Source organism: Chrysemys picta, chromosome 4 (genome assembly GCF_011386835.1).
Source record: "Chrysemys picta bellii isolate R12L10 chromosome 4, ASM1138683v2, whole genome shotgun sequence".
In the NCBI taxonomy this organism is placed as follows: Eukaryota; Metazoa; Chordata; order Testudines; family Emydidae; genus Chrysemys; species Chrysemys picta.
The window spans coordinates 156003514-156016079 of NC_088794.1; positions in this window are offsets into that span (position 1 = coordinate 156003514).

The window sequence follows — 12566 nt, forward strand, 5'->3', positions numbered from 1 at the left end:
TTCTTCAATGTTGAGCTTCACACTGGATAATGCCCAACTGATTTAGGAGCCTAAAATGCATTTTTAAAGGGGCAATTAGGAACCTAAATCCCTTTTGAAAATGCAAGCTAGGCTCCTAAATCAGTTGGGCATTGTAACGTTGAGCTCCACAATACCCTAATACCTTGTTTAAAAATCTGGGCTTTGGACGCTTGATTTAGGCTGAAAAGCATTAAAAAATCTGGATAGAAAACAGGGACTCCCTCTCCTCATGAAATGAGTAGGCATCTTATTGATGTGAATTTGGACAAGAATCAAATCTCTGGGATAGAAATACAGTAAGACCAGCCTCCTCGTAATGACTTGGCACATCTGCTTCCAGTCCCAGCCAGAACCAGGAAGTACTGAAACATGAAAAGATTTGGTTAATTCTCAAGCTCTAACTGACAAGTTCAAGTTGGCTCTTATCTGAGGCTAAATGTGTCCCAGGACTTTACGGCTCTTCTCCCCAGATCAGCTAACACACAACACTAGTTCAGAGAACAATCTAGTCACAATACTGAATTCTTGATATAGGAACTGTGGGAGAGGGTTTTTCTTTAAGGCCTTCCCCGAGGGCTATTTGAAACCTGACATTCCTGTTCTTATAAAAAGGGACCAGTAGAACAGTGAGAGCTGTTGGCAAGGCAGCCTAGCCAACAAGAACCAATGGTGAATTTGCATTCCAGTTTTGTGTCTGCTGTGAAATGATCTAGCCCTCACCCTACCAGGCAAGAGTTTGAGGCTGGTGAAGACTAAATCTATCCTCTACAGAAGTCAAAGGAGCTCATGTGTATGAACGTGTGCAAGATTAGTTTTGCTAGCAGGATGTGGTATTCACACACGCAGTAAGGAAACAGATGGATAAACCTGAGCTCTCCTGTTTAATGTTAGGAATTAAAATAGTGCAGCATCAGGATTTGTTTAGCCCCAGCCCAAGAGAAAGGGGAAAATGCTTCCAGGTAAACAACCATGCTGCGTCTCCCTGTACGTACTGCCATCCACAATGGCTTTACTGTCACCTGGGCCTGCAGAGGCACCTTCCACCCCTCAGCACAACCTAGAAGAGGAGGGGCACTGTCACTCATGCTTCCAGAGCCGCATGGTTGTTTACCTGGAAGCAGGGTACGGCTCTAGGGGAGCAGCCCTGTAGTATTCCCCCCCCCCAAACTATCAAAGTGCTGAATATGCACCTAACACAGGACACTGTGTAGTCCACTTACACTGCAGGTGCTCATCCATCAGGAACACAAATCAATGCCACCCTTCCCAGCTATGTAAGGGGGGAGGAGGGGTGGAAATCTGTCTTGCTGAGGGTTTTGTATGTAGCTTCTGTTTTTCCCATGTTGGGTATTGTGATAGACCCAGGCCAGTTGGGTACAGCAGAGGAGCAGAAGGCAGATATACTGGCCACAGGATTAACAGTTTTCTGTTCCCTGACTGACCAGAGCAGGGGCTGCTCCAGGCTAATGAGAACTGACTCCAACTAACCTGCAAAGAGTCAGGGGAGGCCATTAAGGTAATGTGAACACCTGACTCTAAGGCCCTTTTGCTACTATAAAAGGGCTCACTCCAGTCAGGCTGGGGAGAGCCAGGGGAGAGGAAGTGTGGCTGGTTAATGACGACACCCTCAAACCATCGGTAAGGGAGCCCTAAAGTAAAGGTGAAGAAGGGAGAAGCAGGAGAGCGGTGAGGAAGTGGCCCAGGGAAATGTAGCAACTCTGGCAGTGAAAGGTTGGCTGCCAACAGCTGCTACCATTAGGGTCCTTGGGCCGGAACCCGGCATAGAGGGCGGGCCCGGGTTCCCCCTAACCTGCCACTACAGAAACACCTCCTGGGAGGGGAAGACAGGCCCGACAGAACAGGAGGCTAAACTGTTTTGGTATGAGGCCGTAGGAGCAACACAGACTGTGGGAATTCTCTCACCAACCTCCTTGCTGGCTTATGATGAAAAGGGCTCAGTAGACTGTAACCCTAGAGAGAGAAGGGCTACGTGGAGGGTCACAGAGAGCCACTGAGGCTAGCATAAACCGCCTGGAAGCGCGGGACCCACGGGGACAAGGTTGGAGCTCTGCCACAGTATGAAAACTCTGTAACTTCAACCAACCTAGCAATGTAATGAGCCTAAAGAATAAACATGCAGATTAAGTGAAAAATATCAAGTTACATGTTGCCATTTCAGTTTGCAAACCTGTCTGCACTGTCTTATTGCAGATTCTGTCACTAAAATACCTTGTTACATTTCAAAGGGGTAGGCTGGTACTCATGCGGCGCAATCCCCTTCTGCAAGCATACCCAGCAACTTCCCTGGGGCGGCTGCTGCTGCTGCTCTGTCCAGGATTCAACCTGACACCAAATTGCAAAATCCTGCCGTGTCTAGATTGTGTTGGAGCTACTCAAGAGGCTGCGCTCACCTAGAATGGCCCTCCCCAGACAAGAGCTGCTGTGTAGGAATGACAATGAACCTGTGATTATTGGCGTTTCTAGTTACTAATAGAAACTCTCCCTCCATGCATGTGCATGCATTCTGGATAAGTATTTCACCTGAACAATAATCCAGTGCCTGTTTTGAACCTGATGTCTGCACTTAACCATATTGTCTGCCTCTCAAGATTACTACGTAATACCTGAATATTCAGCTAGGGTTACCATTCGTCTGGATTTACCTGGACATGTCCTGCTTTTTGTGTTAAAAATAGTGTCCGGGGGGGAATTTGTAAATCACTCAAAATGTCCGGGATTTCCCCCCCATGCAGAGCGAGGCGCGGCTGGGAGGGCTGCAGGAAAGTCAGCCTCTCGCATGGGGCTCTGGCAGCCAGAGCCCTTCCCCCGCAGCTTGCCGGGCTGGACTCCGGAGCAGCCGTAGAGCTCCCCACCCCCCTGTATTCTGAGCCGGCCGGCCAGGCCGTTCGCATCGGCCTCGGCAGCTCCTCCTCCCCTGCAGCCCAGCGCCCCGCTCCGGCAGCACTGTGCGGGGGCAGGGACCGGGTTGTGTGTTGCGCTGGGGAACGCAGCCACATGTCCGGCTCCGCACAGAGCCCAACACCATGTTCTGAGTGGCGGGGTAAGGGGGCCAGGGGGCAGGAGAAGGGGCAGGGAGATTTTGGAGGGGGCAGTCAAGAGACGGGGGTGGTCGGGAGTTCGGGGGTGGACTTCTTGGGGGGGGGTGGTGGAGAAGGTTTTGGGCAGTCAGGGTAAAGGTAGGGGGTAGGATCCTGGGGGGCAGTTAGGGGGGGTCTTAGGGGACAAGGAACAGGGAGGCAGTCAGGGGGCAAGGAGTGGGGGGGTGTCAAGGGGCAGGAGTGGGGAGAGGAATCGGAGCAGTCAATGGGACAGGGAGCAGAGGGGTTTCGATGGGTCGGGAGTTCTGGGGGGGGCTGTCAGGGGGTGGGGAGTGGTTGGATGAGGCGTGGGAGTCCAAGGGGTCTGTCTGGGGGTGGGGGTGTGGATAAGGGTTAGGGCAATCAGGGTACAGGAAGGGAGTAGGGTTCTAGGGGGCCAGTTAGGATGGGGGGAGGGTCTCAGGAGGGGGCAGTCAGGGGACAAGAGGCAGGGAGGCTTAGGTAGGGGGTGGAGTCCTGGGGGGCAGTTAGGGGCAGGGGTCCCAGGAGGGGGCAGTCAGGGGACAAGGAACGGGGGGAGGGTTGGAGGTTCTGAGGGGGGCGGGAAGTGGGAGGGGCGTGGGCGGGGCTAGGGCGGGGCTCCTCCCGTCCTCTTTTTTGCTTGCTGAAATATGGTAACCCTATATTCAGCCAATAACTAATCTCCGCCTATTGTCCTTCATTGATTTCATTCCTTAATACTTGCAACAGCTTCGCTTTCTTGTGAACCATTCACTAGTAATAACTAAGATGTAGTTAATGGCTTCATACCGTTAATTCATTTTTGTTTTATGCTTAACTTTACGTATATTTAACTCCAATTTACTGAGAAATGATATAGCATTCAAATTAGCTAAGGCCAATACAAAGAAAGAAAATGTATAATGTCACTAACATCTGATAGACTGAAGTTCCAAAGAAGCATGGCATAATGTTTTGATACTGTACTCTAAATCAGAAAATATTCAGTTTCAGTGTAGTATGTTTTCTTCATAGGAACAAAATCTGCAGACTTTCTGAATAGTGAGACTTAAAATGAGAGAACTGGACTTTTATTTTGAAGTCAGATACAGGACAGGAGATCTAAATCTAGGGACAAATCTTGAATTCCTTAGGCACCCGAAACTGGAATGAAATCCACTTGAGTTCTTGGTGGAAAAGACCAAAATCAGACCTATATTAGGAAAAACTGTGTTGGCAGAGGAGCTGTAATGCTCATTTTCTATTACCAAATACCTGGTCAAGTCTCATGGCTGTACTTGATCCTTTGTCTCAATCTCTATGCAGCCTCTGATACCATCTATGACTGTCCTCCTCAACCTAGCTCTTGTGCAAATGGCTTATTCTAATTTCCTCTGAGTGCAAATTGGATTGACTTGAATCACCAGTTTTAATCACAATGTAAGTCAGCAAGCAGGATACCCTTGATTTAAATCATCAATTTTTAATTGTTTTGCAACTGTACTTTTTTTTTTTTTTTCCCTAAAGAAAGGTTGATTCTCATTGGTTGGTAACCATTAAAACATTGATTTGAACCTGAATATAGCCTCTAAATTTGATGCTTCTCTTTGTTAAGCAGGGGGATATACAATATCTATACCCTCTTAGTTAAGTAATTATATAGCTTAACTTTCACTTATTCATATTCAGTTTTACATTTTATTATGTTCAAAAATGGTGAATGGTACATTTATTTACTAGATTTAACCTGTGATTTGTGTCCATCTATCTGGAAATTCAAATTAAAATGCACAAAGTGCATTCTAATTTTAAATAAAACTAGTTTTAATATGCTAAATATGTAAACTTTATCAATGTTTTGCATTTGAAACTGCTATTGTGTAGTTAATAATTGAACTAACTTTAGAACTAGTATTTCTCCTCTTCCCACCTAGTTTTTAATTCATAAATTAGAAGAAGAAAACAAGCTTTTCTGCTTTTTCAATTCCCAATTGGTTTCTTAATTTTGAATAAACTGGTCACTGAACTAATCTAGTTGAATAAACTGAAATTAAATGTTCTCACTGCACCTGCTGTTGTCAAAAGCTGGTTTAGCACTTCAACAGATTAAGAAACTGGAACCAAAGCCAGTGACCTCCACCAGGTCAGTGATCTGAAGTTCTTTAAAACTTGGCAACAAAAATGTAATCCTTATAATTTAATTTTAAATGATACCTTAACATAGGTTGTCAATTTTAAATAGGCATTTTAAAAAAAGTTTTAAAATTAATCAGATTTTTAAAACTAGAGTGGGTAAAGCTCAGGCTGTAAAACTAATTGTAAATAAAACGTAGACTGGCACAAACTGGATGTTTTAAGCTAAAAGCACTGACAAGTGGCTTTCCCATTTCCTGTTTAGGTTACACTGTTATAGCAATAGACAAAGTAGTTAAGATGACACATTTATAACTGGAATTGCTGGATAATAGTTGGGTAACTTTGATGGGATGATGACTCACTTCCTGGATGTTGTTCAGTTACACCCAACAGAAAAACCACTGTTTCAGGATGGAGAGATTAGTTTGCAGAAGGAATGAGCTTCTCCAGTATGAACGCTGAGACGGGCTACTTACAGGGCTCATCCGTCACATCCCTGAGCCATCCATTTCCTGACCAGTCTGCTGTAGAGAGAATCGGCTGACATCGCCACCTCCATATGATTCAGCTATCTATACCTGGGATGAGGAGCTGAAGTTCATGCTAGTGAATCCTCTCCACCCTTCCAGTGGGTCTCTTCACTTTCCCTCTCCCCCAGCCTCACTTCTGTTTGCCATCTAAGCGTCAGGCTTGCCTTCGCCCGCTAAACATGATCTTCCAGCCTGCTGTAATGGAAAAGTCCAGGTGTGTATAGTGCTTTTAGCCTGGTAATTGAATTTGCCAGGCCTTGGAGTGGCTTGGGTTGAAAGCTGTGCCTGTAACTTCTCATCAGCTCTGAAGTCAATGGAAGTGTCCACAGTACACAAAGTGGAGCATCTCCTCTTCTCCTCTTGTTTTGTGAATTTAGCCCTTAATTTCCTCTTGGGTCCACAAAACCCAGTGCCCCAGACACTGTGTCTAACTCTTGATTTGCCAGAAAGTTCAGGTTGAACAAGACTCTTCACTTTTTCCAAACTTCCAGCAAACTGAAAAATCAGTTATTTGCCCAGCTGTTCCCTGTCAACCATGGAGCTGATTCACTGAAGCCCTTCATGCTTGCTGGAGTTTCCCATGGGCTGATGGTTCCATATCCAGGTGCATTGCATTGCTGTAGTACAGATGGACAGTGACAAAGGGGTGGGGGAGATGTCATTATCATCCACCAACACAGCATAGTCTTCCACCCAACCAGAGATAGTAGCAGTTTGTAAGAGCCCGGCATGAGCAAGGAACCAGGAGCATTCCTTAACTGGTGACTGACAACAGATTAATTCAATGTGCATAGCCAACAAAGGGGACAAGAAAATAGATGCAAACTCCGCAAAGTACAATGAGTAGAACATCATAACAATGTTTTCATGATACCCCACCCTACAACAATGCTCATGTACATGGCAGCACACACACAACTCTTAGTAAGAGGAAAATGACATGCTTACTTTCACTGTCTAGAAAATCTAGACTGACTGCAAGGAATAGTTGTGCATACACAAAAATTTTATGCTTGTGTAGAAATGTGAATTTACTTCCTGTTAAACATCTCTGTAAGTGAAATTGCTTTTTTTCTGTTAATGGTAAAATAAGGTGTCAGTGTTTTGTTAGTGTTTGTTACTAAATGGCTTAAAATAACAACAACCAAAGTACAACTGGCCAGATGTTAAATGTCTGTGATATAGCTCTAGACCTCAACACCAAACTGAGATCTACTGTTTAGAGTCTCCAGGAATTTCTGTATATCTTCAAAGCTAAAGAACTACATTGTTTTATATTATCCAGACTTACTATAAAGAAACCTGATGCAGTCCTGGTCTTTGACAAATAATAGAACTAGTAGAAAATCTTTGACAAAGGCCTTAGGTTTTTTTGTTTTTGTTTTTGTGTTTTTTTTTTAATTGTCAACATTGTCCAGCTTTTCAGTAAATATCTACAACATTCTTTAAGTCTTCAGTTAAATCTTAACCAAACATCTTATTTTTAACCCAAACTAGCCAAACATTTTTAACAGGAAAGCAAGTGTTTTGAACACTTCATGACCAGCAATTGTTTTTTGTGAAAATAAGATTGTATTCTCTGGCCAGCTCTAATTAATAACCGAGTGTATCTCAGGAGCACCTGAAACTCTCGGAAGAACACTCTCTATGGAACACTGAAACTGTCCACTTTGTTGTCAGGTTAAATATTTATCTTCTTGGCAAATTCTGCTTATTCGTTTGGCAGCAGCTGTCCAAAGGGCTGTGCCAAAAGACGTGCAGAATCTGATCGATGGCTCCAGTGTAACAAGCTAGTCCAGTAATTAAGCAATACCCCCAACTATTAGCCTGTAATAGCCACTGCAATGAAACACCATTACACATGATTGGCAGGACTGAAGGGAGCCAGATTGCTATAGTGGAAATGAATGGAGAACTGTAATATTTCCCACCGGGCTCTGCAACTTCCAGGGTGTAGGACGCTCTATTCTCATGCAGATTTCTCTCTGACTCACTTTCTGCAATACTCTTGGGAATTGTACTCCACAACTGTCTTCAATAGGTGAACGAAGGGTCCCAGAAATGTGTCTGAGCCCTAAATTCCAAGGCACGGACACAGAACACTGAGAGAGTCGTGCTAGAGAAACACTAACTCTGATATCACTACTGCCCCTTTCCTTGAAGCCAAGTGCCCCTTTGTACAAGGTGCAGGAGATACTTCTGACCACTTTTAATACTGCACAGCAGAGAGCAACTAGGAAGAAGGGTGAGTGTATTTGCATTAGGTATGGTAAACATTACATGTAAGCTTAGCAGCTGTAGGATAAATTGATAAACCACAAGAACCATCCCTATAGTATGCCATCAAACTTCTCCCCAGCACTTTCCTCTCTCTTACCCCATACTGCACCTATTCTTCTGGTATCTGAGCACCAGCCTTTGGGATACAGAGGGAGGGACTTGGGATGATGTTACCATTGGCTGCTAGTACAATTGACTCTTGAGTGTGGCTGTTTCCAGATTGAAGCCCCACTGTCCTAGAAGGTGCACCAGCATGTAAAACATACTCCTACCACAACGAATTTACCAAGGGGATGGGGGAGGTGTGAAGGATAAGTGGTGGTAGTCCAATTTGCTGAGTGCTGTTGGGCCATGTGCTTTGTTAGCTCTCACACTCCAAAGGGTGATTTTTTTTTCTAGCTGCCCCTCCGGCAAGCCATTGACAGCCTGGTTTTCTTCCTTAATGCTAAGTTACGCCAGGATAGTGCATAGGTTACAGAGAAAGGGGAGACCCAGCAATCACACGGCTGTCTCTAACCTCTTAACAAAGGAAAATACAAACTCTCCCCATTGTGATGTCATTCCATATTCTTTATGAAAATATGCTTATGATATGAATGACATAACTGAGATATATTTTATGCTAGATAGCTCATGTGAGATATCATTGGAAAGGTTATGGTTTACTGAATGCAATTATCCAATTTGTATGCCTGTATCATTTCTGTATCTATATTTCAACTATGTTACTTTGGGGGATGCCCCCTGCTAACACTTCAGGTACAACAGTGAAAAAGCCCAACACGGATGATGGCCCATCAGCAGGAGACAATGGACTGTAAAAGAGCTCAGTCTTCCTGTGAACCTGTGGGTCAGCCTGTGAAGAATGGCCTCAGGGGCCCTACAGAGTCAGGTGGTCTTGTCCCAGGTAATGGTGACATCTTGTAACTTTGCACTGTAAGGGAAGGGGGGGGTCAAATGAGGAAACAAAGGACTCCCGCCTTATGTAAATCCTATTTCAGAGTGGGGAGTGAGGTCATCCTGGTCATCAGTTCTCCCCGGCTACCACACCCGAGATGACATCTGGAAACAACTAAGACTGAACTGGGGGAAGAACTGAACCCAGGTGGGAAGGGCGTCTGGCCTGTGAAGAAGATTATTAGAACCACATTTAGGGTGAGAACTTGCATGTAACAAGTTTCTTTAGTGTATTAAGATTAGTTTGTGTGCTCTGTTTTATTTTCTTAGTAATCTGCCTTATTCTGTCTGCTACCTCCTTAACTACTTAAAATACACCTGTTTATAGTTAATAAACTGGGTTATATTATACATTTATTTCTGGTTTATGTGATTTCTAACTGGGGGGTGAGAAGTTGTGTACACTCTCTTCCACATTGAGGGTGGAGGTGAATTTCATATAATTCTGGGTTTGTACTCCAAGGAGGGGTGGACATCTGGGTGCTGTGGCAAGTCCCTTAAACTGAGGCCTGGTCTACACTACGACTTTAATTCGGATTTAGCAATGTTAAATCGAATTAACCCTGCACCCGTCCACACAACGAAGCCATTTAATTCGAAATAAAGGGCTCTTTAAATCGATTTCTGTACTCCACCCCAACGAGCGGAGTAGCGCCAAAATCGATTTTATCATTTCGAATTAGGGTTAGTGTGGCCGCAATTCGATGGTATTGGCCTCCGAGAGCTATCCCACAGTGCACCATTGTGACCGCTCTGGACAGCAATCTGAACTCGGATGCACTGGCCAGGTAGACAGGAAAAGCCCCGCGAACATTTGAATTTCATTTCCTGTTTGCCCAGCATGGAGAGCACAGGTGACCACAGATAGCTCATCAGCACAGGTAACCATGCAGGCCGATAATCGAAAAAGAGCACCAGCATGGACTGTACGGGAGGTGCTGGATCTGATCGCTATATGGGGAGAGGATTCAGTGCTAGCAGAACTTCGTTCTAAAAGACGAAATGCAAAAACTTTTGAAAAAATCTCCAAGGGCATGATGAAGAGAGGCCACGATAGGGACTCAGAGCAGTGCCGCGTGAAAGTCAAGGAGCTCAGACAAGCCTATCAAAAAACAAAGGAGGCAAACGGTCGCTCCGGGTCAGAGCCACGGACATGCCGCTTCTACGACGAGCTGCATGCAGTTCTAGGGGAGGCTGCCACCACTACCCCACCTCTGAACGTGGATTCCGGGTCGGGGATAATCTCATCAGCTACACTTGAGGATTCTGCGGACGGGGAAGAGGAGGAGGAGGAGGACGAGCTTGCAGAGAGCACCCAGCACTCCGTTCTCCCCAACAGCCAGGATCTTTTTCTCAGTCTGACTGAAGTACCCTCCCAACCTAGTATCCAAGACCACGACACCATGGAAGGGACTTCAGGTGCGTTTACCTTTTTAAAATATAAAACTTGTTTTAAAAGCAAGGGTTTTTAATGATTACTTTGCCCTGAGGACTTGGGATGCATTCACAGCCAGTACAGCTACTGGAAAAGTCTGTTAACGTGTCTGGGGGTGGAGCGGAAATCCTCCAGGGACATCTCCATGAAGCTCTCCTGGAGGTACTCCAAAAGCCTTGCCACAAGGTTTCTGGGCAGTGCAGCCTTATTCCGTCCTCCATGGTAGGACACTTGACCGCGCCATGCTTGCAGCAAGTAATCTGGTATCCTTGCATGACAAAGCCTGGCAGCGTATGGTCCCGGTGTTTGCTGGCATTCAAGCAACATCCGTTCTTTATCTCGCTGTGTAATCCTCAGGAGAGTGATATCGCTCATGATAACCTGGTTGAAATACGGGAATTTAATTAAGGGGACAGAGGTGGCAGTTCCTACTGGGCTGTTTGCCTGTGGCTGAAAAGAAATCCTTCCCTGCAGTTAGCCAAGCGCAGGGGGCGGGGGGGGAATTGGCCCAGAGCTTTTCGCGTTTGGCTAGCCGGGATCGTCCCTGATACCAGCCACGCGGTGGGGGGAGGGATAAAGCGGTCATCCAGAGAATTGGATGGGGGGGGGTTTAGTTTGTTTTGTGCTGCTGAAGGCTAACAGGAAAACCGCAGCACTCAACGGGCTTTGCTTGGTATGTGGGAAAGGAGGGCGCAGAAGCTGAAAGACAATGGCTTACCATGGCCGCATGCAAGCCGAATTCTGTTGCCCGGACCTGTGTCTGTGATCTCTAGCAGCAAAGCCACAGACACTCAATATTAGGAGGCAAAATGCGACCTTGCACAGAAATCACATGTGCTATGTAATGTGAATAGTGTTGGTCACCGTGAAAGAGTATAAGCATTGTTCTGCAAAATGTATCTTTTAAAAAAATTCTCTCCTTTTTTCCCTCCCTCCAGCAGCTGCAAATTCTTCAAGCCTCCCTCCTCCGTCCCGAAGGCTATCACAGATAAGGCATCGGAAAAAGAAGATGCGAGACGAGATGTTCGCAGAAATCATGGACTCCACCCGCAGTGACAGAGCTCATCTGAATGAGTGGAAGGACACAGTTTCAAAGTACAGGAAAGATGCCAGTGAACGTGAGGACAGGAGGGACCAACATGAGGACAGGAGGGACCAACGTGAGGAGAGGAGAGATGCTTGAGATGAGAGGTGGTGGCAGGAAGATCAGAGGAGGCAGGATGCAATGCTGGGGCTGCTGCATGAGCAAACAGACACGCTCCGGCGTCTGGTGGAGCTTCAGGAACGGCAGCAGGATAACAGAGTGCCGCTACAGCCCCTGTATAACCCCCCTCCCACCTCACCATGTTCCATAGCCTCCTCACCCAGACGTGTAAGAACGCGGGTGGGGCGGGGGGAGGCTCCGTACACCTTCCCATTCCACCCCAGGGGACAACCCAAGCAAAAGGCTGTCATTTTTTTAACCTTTTTTTAGTGGCCTTTTCCTTCCTGCCGATCCTCCTCCCAAACCCCACCCGGGTTCCCTCCCTCTTTTTATAATCTATTAATAAAGAATAAATGATTTTTAAACGATAGTGACTTTATTTGGTTTGAAAGCAAGCTGGGGGAAGGGGGAGGGTGGGTTCCTTACAGAGAATGAGTCAATAAAGAGGGCGGGTTTTCATGAAGGAGAAACAAACAGATATTTCACACTGTAGCCTGGCCAGTCATGAAACTGGTTTTCAAAGCTTCTCTGATGCACAGCGCTTCCTGGTGTGCTCTTCTAATTGCCCTGGTGTCTGGCTGCGCATAATCAGCAGCCAGACGATTTTGAACCATTTTGGCTGAGATCATCCCTAAAACATTCCACCTGAGCCAGAGACCACAACAGCCTGCGTGGGAAAACATCAGCCCATACAGTCAATGACCAATGCTGGGTCTTAGAACTTGTGTGCAGTGTTGGGGAGCTTTAATAAGAGGAGGAGCTTGCAGTGACTGTGTGTGGCTGTCACTCCTAGTGGTCAGAGCCAGAGTCATGCCTAGTGGTTGGCACCAAGGGTCACAACCAAAGGTACGAAGCCAGGGGTCAGAGGGAAGGTGGAGGAGCAGGGAGCTGGCGTAGGGCAGCACAACGGGAACGGAGAGCAGATGGGAGAACAGGAACTGGGA